Below are 9,768 nucleotides of genomic sequence, written 5' to 3'. Positions count from 1 at the left end.
CCTTTGTTAGCGTAGAGTTTGAAACATCGTGAGATGCAAGCAGTTCAAAATTCTGAGAGAAACATAGTGTAAGAGCATAGTAAGTGAAAAAGAAAAAGTAAAGAGATTTTCTTTGCTTAAGTTATGCACACAATGAGATAAATTGGGGATTTTATGTTCTTGAGTGGTTCTAGTTGTGTTTCTATTGGTACGTGCTATGAATATTTTGTTATATTTTATCTATATTCAACATTCGCAACACCCCCCAAAACCTTAACCACAATGGACATGGAAGGCCTTTTTGTGAAATCATTTTGCAAACACCATGCTGCAATAATCCTCATTATATTCACAACTTCTGCTCCATGTAATTACATATCTTCACTATACTTATCATCCAAATCCAACCTCAATATTTTTCTTGAATAGATCAAGTAGATACGTTGCTTCTTCTGGCTATAAGCGATCAAGATTTCTCATTCCACTAACTATATTAGAGAGCACTACTCCAAAGATATAAACATCTACTTTTTTTGAAATTATTGAACTCAACCATTCTGGAGCCATATGACTAGGAGTCCCTCTCATGGTTGTCACAACTTGGCTTTATTCATGGTCAACTAGTTTAGACAACCTAAAATCAAAGACTTTTGCATTAAAGTTCTCATCTAAAAGAATGTTTTGGGATTTTAATTATTTCCAAGTGAACTATCTTCAGTCTGCTATCCTCAGGCAAATAAGTTATCCCCCTTGCTATGTCAAGGATGATCTTCTTTCTATGCTGTCAATCAAACAAAATATAAGGATTATTTTTGTCAAATACCCATCTATCTAAGACTCATTAGACATGTACTCTTAAACAAGATGCCTATGAGAGTTCTTAGCACAAAATCCAATTAGTCTCACCAAGTTGAAATTGAAAGTTCAATCAAAACTACTAAAACTTGTTTAGACCCCAATTTTCAAGATACGACTTAATTGCTTTTAATCTACTCAACTAAGTGCATAATAAGAGCAAACAAAATGCAATCAACCGGAACTACTCTCTAGTGCATAGACATACATACTAAACAATTAAATGTAAAGCACAAAGAGTAAGAGAAGAGAGATGCAAACACAAATAACACGGCGATATGTTATAGAAGAGGAAAACCGAAGTGCTCGACGTAAAAACCTTTCCGCGGCCCTCCAAGATGAAATGATCCATTAGTGAATAAAGTTGGAGTACAAGGATATCAAAAAGACCCTTCAAGCCTAATCTACCAAAAGTACTTGAACCCTCCAAGTTCCGGCTCCCAACAGACTTCACCGAGTCATGTCTTCATTAGTTATTCAGATCATGCAATTAGCTCCAATTGGGGCGTCAGAGTGTGGAGGTTGTTCCCATCATTGAAGTTAGAGTGTGGGACTGAGCTTGCATCCACCAAAGAATGGCTTCATCCAATACTTCCCAAAGGCACCAAAACAGCTCACAACACTTAGATTGGGTGTGGTATGTGTTTGGGCTAAGAACCTCTCAATAGGTATGGAATTACAGAGGGAAGAGTAGAGGAAAATTAAGAGAATTTTGTAGAGGATTGTAGGTGTGCAATCTCTAACTCTCAAATGGATTTCTAGGGTTTTCTCTCTAAGATTCTCCTTACAATTTCATGGGTAATGTGGGCTTTTATAGTGTGGGTAAAGAAATGAGAAAAGCACACAAAACAGGCTGGCAGTGCATCTCGCGAGTTGGCCAAGTCGCGAGATGAATAGCGAAAGGTCTTTTGGCACTTGACTCTTCAGCTTCCAGCATGTGTTTCTCATGTGGCCGAGTTGTCTACTCGGGAGATAGTCGCGAACAAGTCGCGAGTTGCTCCGTTCTTCACAATTCTTCACCAATTTCACACACTAACCCCTTACATTGAATCCCACAAACATACAGGAAAATAATTGAAAAAATACAATCAAATTTGATACGGAATTAAAGCTAACAAAATATAATTGAAAATTACAACTTTACAAAAATGATAAATGTTGACTGTCTCAATCTATGCTAAAATGATTTATTATTTTGTCTTAAACCATCAAGATGCTTTACAGTGACTTTAGTGCCATCGATTAAAGTTCCTTAAAAAATTATGCCAAATCCTCTTGCACCGAGCTTCTTATTAAATTTTTTTGTCATGACTTGCAAATCATCGTAAGAATATCTTGTGGGCATTCTAGGCACGTGATCTAAATTATAATCCTCAGCTTCTCTAAAATAGTAAAAAAATAGAAAAACAAAGATTCCAATTAAAAGAAATAGAAGAAAGAAAGATGCAAGGCTTGATCCCAATATTATTTCAAGCTAATGTTTTTGCTGTCTAGGAGGAACATTCTGCACCTTGATGTATACTTTAAAGTAAGGTTCTTGTCTTTCATTAGTGGACATCAGTGAAAAAATATGGGATTGTAAATAGCAATTCCCCACGTGGTTGCTCGAATTATAATTGCAACTTTGCATGAACAGTCTTTTAAGCAAAGCCTGTTTGCAACTCTCTAAACTTCTATGTCAGTGGTCTGCATTTACTATCAGAAGGACAAGCTTAAAGACTCAGGTTGAAGAAGGTTGAAGGTTAAACAAGCACTGATTGATTGAAGATGTTGCTTCAGGCAGAGAGGCAGAGAACCAAAACAGAGAATTGGAAGAGTTGCAACAGTGATAGCTATACGACAAGTTTGTTTACTCTAAAGCAGCTGATACGACTTGTAGTTTTAAAGTTATTTCAATTAGTAGATGTTTTATGTATAAACACGTGTAATGATCTGATTGGTTGTAGGGGTTAGATCCGTATAATGTGAACTTGGTTAGGAATTAGTTAACTTATTCTTTGTATCAGTCCTTTTATATATATATACCTCTGTCCTCTTGTGTATTCTGTTTCTAATTAATGCAATATAGACAAATTCTCACATTTACATCTGACGGGTAATTTCTTAGGAGTAAATAGGGAGCATATCCATGGTTAGGGAGCTTGTCATTGATTAGCCGAAAATAGCTTGTACAAATACCATAATTGCCGCAAACGGTAGGGTAACCAGAGCTGCCAATGAATCCTATGAGAACATCTTTCACTTCATTCCATTGGCTATTATACAGTCTCACATGTCAGTCAGACTCAATTTTCATGTACTGGGAAGTAATGGGTATTTCAACCTTTTGGCCCAAGTGATGGATCATCATCAACTTCGAAGAAACTGATGCTCTGATTCTGAAATTGAACATACCCGGTTTTGCAATAACTTGTATTATAACAAAAATAGCATTGGGGAGCATTATAATTGATATAAGCAGACAACCCTTCATGGGTGAGAGAGAGTAAAAACAATCCTTCTTCACTAGTGAGATTTTGCCCTGCCATCAACTTTTGCACAACAACCAGAGTGGTAGTTGGGTGATCAAAAGACTGCCAAATTGTTGCATTATTTTCATCCAACAACATGAGGTTTTTCATGTTAGTTAAGTTTAGGCTAGGCACAGATTTGCTGCTGATGTTTGTCAACCAGGCTATGGTTCCATCAGTATCTTGTAACACCAAACCTCTTTCTAAAGTGAGCTTCAAGGTCGCATTAACGCCAACTGGATTCTTTGGGTTGGCAGACTATACTAGAATAGGACCAATAGATTTCATACCAGTGCCGTTTGTAGTAATAAAGAGTGAAAGTGGCAAAGAGAAAACTGTTGCATGGTTGATCACAGAAGAAGCCACAACCAAAAACAAAAGGCATAACTTAGTTGAGCTGGAGCAGATGTTATTTGTGCACTATGATTCTCGCAATTGATCCATTATCGAATTTCACAGAATTGTGAGCAGAAAGACTCTTGCTCCATGAAGTAAGAGTTTGCAACTAGATGAACTTGGGGCAGGGCTGCTACTATGATGGGAAAAGGTGGTTAAAATTAAAAAAAAAAAATAAAGAGCGAGGTAAAGAAGAACAATGGCATGCCAAGCCCAGCTTGAGTATTTGCATCGGGATTGTAATACTCCAAATATCCTAATTTTATTTTATAGCATCAAACTGTTGGAGATTTCACCAAATCAAAGAGTAATAATGAAAGAACAAAATGAACCCATCAAGTAAATAGAAACCAGTGATTAATTTAGAGGCACAATTGAATGTTATCATTAGAAAATATTTGTCTCCATGCGCAAGTTGCTAAAAAGTTTCTACAAACTTGTCCCCAGGATACAACCAAGTTTATTGGGTTCTACAAATAGCAATTTTGGAAAATATCCACAGGATTTCTTGAGATTCTTTAAACTTACTATTTATACCCATAGGGTTATAACCCTTCAGAAGGTACATATGAAGAGTTAAAATGTTTCATAAAACCATTTACAAGATTTGAAACCTTTTCAAACGTTCAGAACAGTTATCAGAAAATTTTGCAAAAATTCAGTTTTGACAAGTCACGATCAATTGAAAGGAATCGAGCATCGATCAAAAGCTCTTTTCGATCGATTAAACAGGAATCGAGTACCAATTGATATAGGCAGAGACTCCAGGATAATCTCCTTCACCACTTTGATCGATCGAACAAAAGTTTCAACCAATCGAACATACTAAATTTCAAATTTGAATATTCACTTTATTCATTTTATTCATTTTACAAATGAATACTCCTCAACCTTATATCATTATTATAACCTATCCTTGTATATACCTATATATACAACATAAACCACAAAAGAGATGCGTTACTCGGTAATGTCTTATATGTAACACGTTACTGTAGCAAGTTTCTATTTTTTTTAAATTATATTTTATTGTCTCTCTCTTTCTTTATTTTATTGTTCACTTATTAATATTTTTATTCGGTTGTTTATATTATTTGAAGGTATTGTATGTAAAAATAAAAGTTAAGATATTCAGTGTATTGTAAAGTGAGATGGTATAATAAATAAAGTAACTTTTTAGATATTGTCAGAAGAAAGAAAGGATAAGTGAGAGTGGAATAAGTAGCTTGTTAGAGCATCCACATTGGTGGAACCATAAATTTAGCAATATGGTTCCATAAAAAACTATTTTATCTATTTTACCTTCTCACTTTACAAAACATCTAACATCAGTGATTTTATTCTAACTTTTAACACAATAAAATAATATAAACAATACAATAAAATAACATATACTCCCTCTATCCCAATTTTTTTGTCCTCTATTCCATTTTGAGATGTCCCAAAATATTGTCCTGTTTCTAAAAATAAAAATCATTAATTTACTAATGTTCTTATTATACCTCTATTAATTTACTAATTCAATTTTTTGATAAATTTTTTTAAGGGTAGTTTTGGAAACTTATACATTTTTAAAAGGTAGACAAGACAATAAATGATGTTCTTTTAAAAAATTTGACTTTTCAAACAGGACAAAAAAAAATGGGACGGAGGGAGTACCACATATTAAAATAACATAAAAAAACAACAACAATATAAAAAAAAAATACAAAAAATACAGCCCAGCACCACACCGGTCAACCACCACTTCACACAGCCCACCACCACTATCCACAGTCTACTCCTATTGCCACCACAACCACCAAAATCAGCCCACAACTACCCAAGAAAATCAACCCACAACCATAAATATAAAACCCACAGCCACAAATATAAAACCTACAGCAACATTAAAAATAAAAAAACCACCTTCTCAATAACATATCGGAAACCACAAACCCAACAATCCAAAACCTATGAACCCAGAAAAATTCCCGTTGTCGCCGATCATGGCGCCATTTTGCTATCTGCCTTGACTGAGCACAGAGCTTCAATGGGTCGGTGGCTGGGCAAATTTTATGGGTCTGCACTGCGTTTGATTGGTCGGTGGCGAGTGGCAGGGGAGATGGGTTGGTGAGAGTGGAGGAAGGCAGGAAGGCAGAGGATGAGCTCGGCGAAGGTAGTGAAGCACAAAGGATTTTCGGAGAAAAAGAGAGGAAATGGGAAAAGAATGAAAAAATAAGGAGAAAAAGAGATTTTTTTTTTATTAACCATTACTCCATTAGTGTGAAAACAACAATTTAGTACTAGGGCAAAGCTTAGGTACTTTAGGTCCAGTACCTTAGGTTCCCTACTTAAAATTTTGATATCTGTCTAATTTAACAACCCAAGCAAATGGTGTTAAAATTAAAAATTCTTTCTTTCTTTCCTTTTTTTTTTTTTTTTTTCCTTCTTCCTTCTTTTTCCCATACCCACAGCTTAAAATCTCCAGTTTTCTCAGTAACCAAATAGGAAAGATAAAAAAATAAAAGCTAGATCTACTGGGTTTCAAACCAAAAAACACACACAAGAGAGAAAGAGATCTGAAAGCAAGGAAAGGGGTGAGGCTCAAATTGGGGCGGATGCGGAGGACGAAGGGACAGTGAGTGGTGGAGGAGGATGAGGAGGAGAAGCAGCAGATAAAGAAGGGAGATGCAGGGCCGAGTGCGAGTGGTGGTGGTGGTGAGAAACCTCACCGTGAGCGTAGTCGCTGAGGACAGCTTCTTCGTTCTCGATCTTGGACTGACTACCTTCTGGTTTTTTTTTTCTCTCTTTCTTCTCTAAATTTTAGACACACACAGAGAGCAAAGAGAGAGCGAAAACCCAAATTCGATTGGGTTTAGAAATGGGGATTGGGATGAAAAGTTAGAAGAATCAAAGACGTAAAAGACAGATTAGTAGAAGTAAACACATACACACACACACCGAGAGAGAGAGAGAGAGAGAGATATGTCAAAATTTTAAGTAAGGAACTTAAGGTACTGTACTTAAGTTTTGCCCTTAATACTATATATATATATATATATATATATTTTACTTATGAGCTACCGTACACAGCCAAAAGTAGTTGTGCACATTACCCGTGGAGCTAATTTATTTGGTTTTGGCTCCACCAATGTAGCCATAAATTTGTATTTGGTGATGCTAAAAATAGTAATATAACTTTTTTAGTACCACTAATACTAATACTCTAAGTGCATAACTAAAGAATCCCTTCAGGCAGAAAAAAGCTAAAAATCTATGAGACAATAATGTATGACTAATTCATCCTTCCTATGTTTTGACCAACAACATATCTGTAAGTAATTTTAAATGAGTAGTGTTTATTACACACAACTTGTTTTATATACACTTCCAGAACCAACTATAATTTGCCTAATTTGATTTTTCAGTTGCTTTTGAATGTGTATGTAAAATAGTTTGTGTGCAACAAATTTAGCTAATTCTGTATTGTTGCATAAAACACCTTGTCCTCACTATTATGTACTTGTCCTTCTTTTAATGTCCACTTTTTAAATTTTAATTTTGACACATTTTTCTTTCGTAGACGCAGTTTATTTTTGGTCCCCTAATTTTATTTTTATAAAAATAAAACTCTTATATTATTATTACTATTTTTATTTTCTTGTGCAAAAAACTCTGTTTTCTAGAGGAGCTAGCTATTGCTACACGGTAGAACAGTAGAATTCTGAATTTTAGTCTTATAGCATTTCTGAATCTTGTGCTAGGCCATACTATACTCTATTTATTATTGGGTGATTGGGTCATATACTTGCAACCCCGCGCATTACCTCATCCTTGAGGGACTGAGGTGTCATTTGACTATTTAAGATATAAATGAACTAGCGATGCAGAGGTGGAATCAATAGTAACTAATAGGACTCCACCAACAGTTCGTCTTTGACGTAGGGTACATAATCTACTATTTAATTTTTACAATTTATTAATTATAGTATTTTCTTATTATATATTTTTTGTTATTCTAAGTTGAAGTTATTTTATTTTTTAATTTTTTTTGCTGCTTTTAATGCTTTCTAGATCAAATTAGGTATCTATTAGTATTATAGTTAGGTATTAACTAGGATTTATTTTAGAATATATTTTTTTGTCTATCAAGTTTTACGAAGCCTTTAAATAGGTCTATAAATTTGTAAACATTTTTTTTTTTTTTTTTACAATTTAGATTCAATTTAATACAATTTTAGACTTTTATCTCTCTATTTTCTAGTGGATTTCAGATTATCTCTCATTGTGGATTTAAAGTCATGGATTTGAGGTTTTTTTTTTTAAACAAACGTGTTTTGTTTCTCGTAGGTATTTTCTTATCCTAGTCTGATGGCTACTAAATGTGGCAGTAGCCATTCTAGTAACCAAAAGGTTAAAGCAAGAGTTCTTAGGAAGGAATTCCTTCAACTTCAGCAAGATGCCCAACAAGTATTACTTGAACTACAATAAACAGTAGCTACCCCTCTTCCTAGGAGATCCTCCCACAGCAACAACAATCAATTTACTCAAAGACACTCCTAAATACAAGAACATTCCATTTTTTGATGGGATGATGAATAGGTTGGAATTTGTTGATTGACTTTTTTATTTGAAAGAGTATTTTAAATTTTGGAAGATTTGTGATGAAAAAAAAAAGTATGGTTTGCGTTTAATAAATTAGATGGTGAAGCAAGGGAATGATGGGAAGACATTAAAATTGATAGGAAGCATTGAGGTAGGCATCCAATTCTCCCTTGGCAAAGAATGAAAAAGTTGTTAGTTGATTGATGGTTTATACATGATTATTATGATATGCTAGATAATACAATGTTGATTATAGATCTGTATATCATATGAAGAGGAATATGTCAAAACATGAAAGGCCAACCACAAAACTAAAATTATCATATCCAAGTCCATGCGTCAAGAAACGAAAAGAGTTTGAGGATTGAGAAGATGCAATAAATTTCTAAAGAAAATTTTGAAGTGGTTGAAAAAGATCAAGAGTCAAGACTTGCAACAACTTGTTTAATTGAAACTTGAAGATAGCACTTTTCAAAAGTTTGATGAAGAATTCAAATAAAAGAAGATTGAGTTGATTGTGTATACTGGATAATGGAGGTAATCAAGAGATAGTAATTATTGAGAATATTGTGTAAGATCCAATTGAGGTAAACTATTATTTGTTTGAATTTCTTATATATTAATTAAAAATTTAAGCTATTCAATTGATGAAAATAAATAAATTATATTTTCTTATGTCTTTGAATTGTATAAATTATACTCCTATATCTATAGTTCTAAGCATAAAATGATTGTACCGAATCAAATTGTGTAATGGACCTAATGGTTTAAGAAACCGATTACACTGAATATACTAATAATTAGAGCCTCAGAGGTAAAGTACCTTTTGTCCCTGAAATTTTGTTTAAATTCAAGTCCTTTGTCATATTTAAAACAATAATCTTATCAATAAAAAAATTCAAAAGATATATATATATATATATATATTTTTTTTTTTTCATTCTGTTAATCTACCNTTTTTTTTTTTTTTTTTACAATTTAGATTCAATTTAATACAATTTTAGACTTTTATCTCTCTATTTTCTAGTGGATTTCAGATTATCTCTCATTGTGGATTTAAAGTCATGGATTTGAGGTTTTTTTTTTTAAACAAACGTGTTTTGTTTCTCGTAGGTATTTTCTTATCCTAGTCTGATGGCTACTAAATGTGGCAATAGCCATTCTAGCAACCAAAAGGTTAAAGCAAGAGTTCTTAGGAAGGAATTCCTTCAACTTCAGCAAGATGCCCAACAAGTATTACTTGAACTACAATAAACAGTAGCTACCCCTCTTCCTAGGAGATCCTCCCACAGCAACAACAATCAAATTACTCAAAGACACTCCTAAATACAAGAACATTCCATTTTTTGATGGGATGATGAATAGGTTGGAATTTGTTGATTGACCTTTTTTATTTGAAAGAGTATTTTAAATTTTGGAAGATTTGTGATGAAAAAAAAAA

This window comes from Quercus suber, unplaced genomic scaffold (genome assembly GCF_002906115.3).
Source record: "Quercus suber isolate HL8 unplaced genomic scaffold, Cork oak 2.0 scaffold_497, whole genome shotgun sequence".
Classification (NCBI taxonomy): domain Eukaryota; kingdom Viridiplantae; phylum Streptophyta; class Magnoliopsida; order Fagales; family Fagaceae; genus Quercus; species Quercus suber.
The sequence above is the reverse complement of the archived record's forward strand: the minus strand, read 5'-3'. Positions refer to the sequence as shown.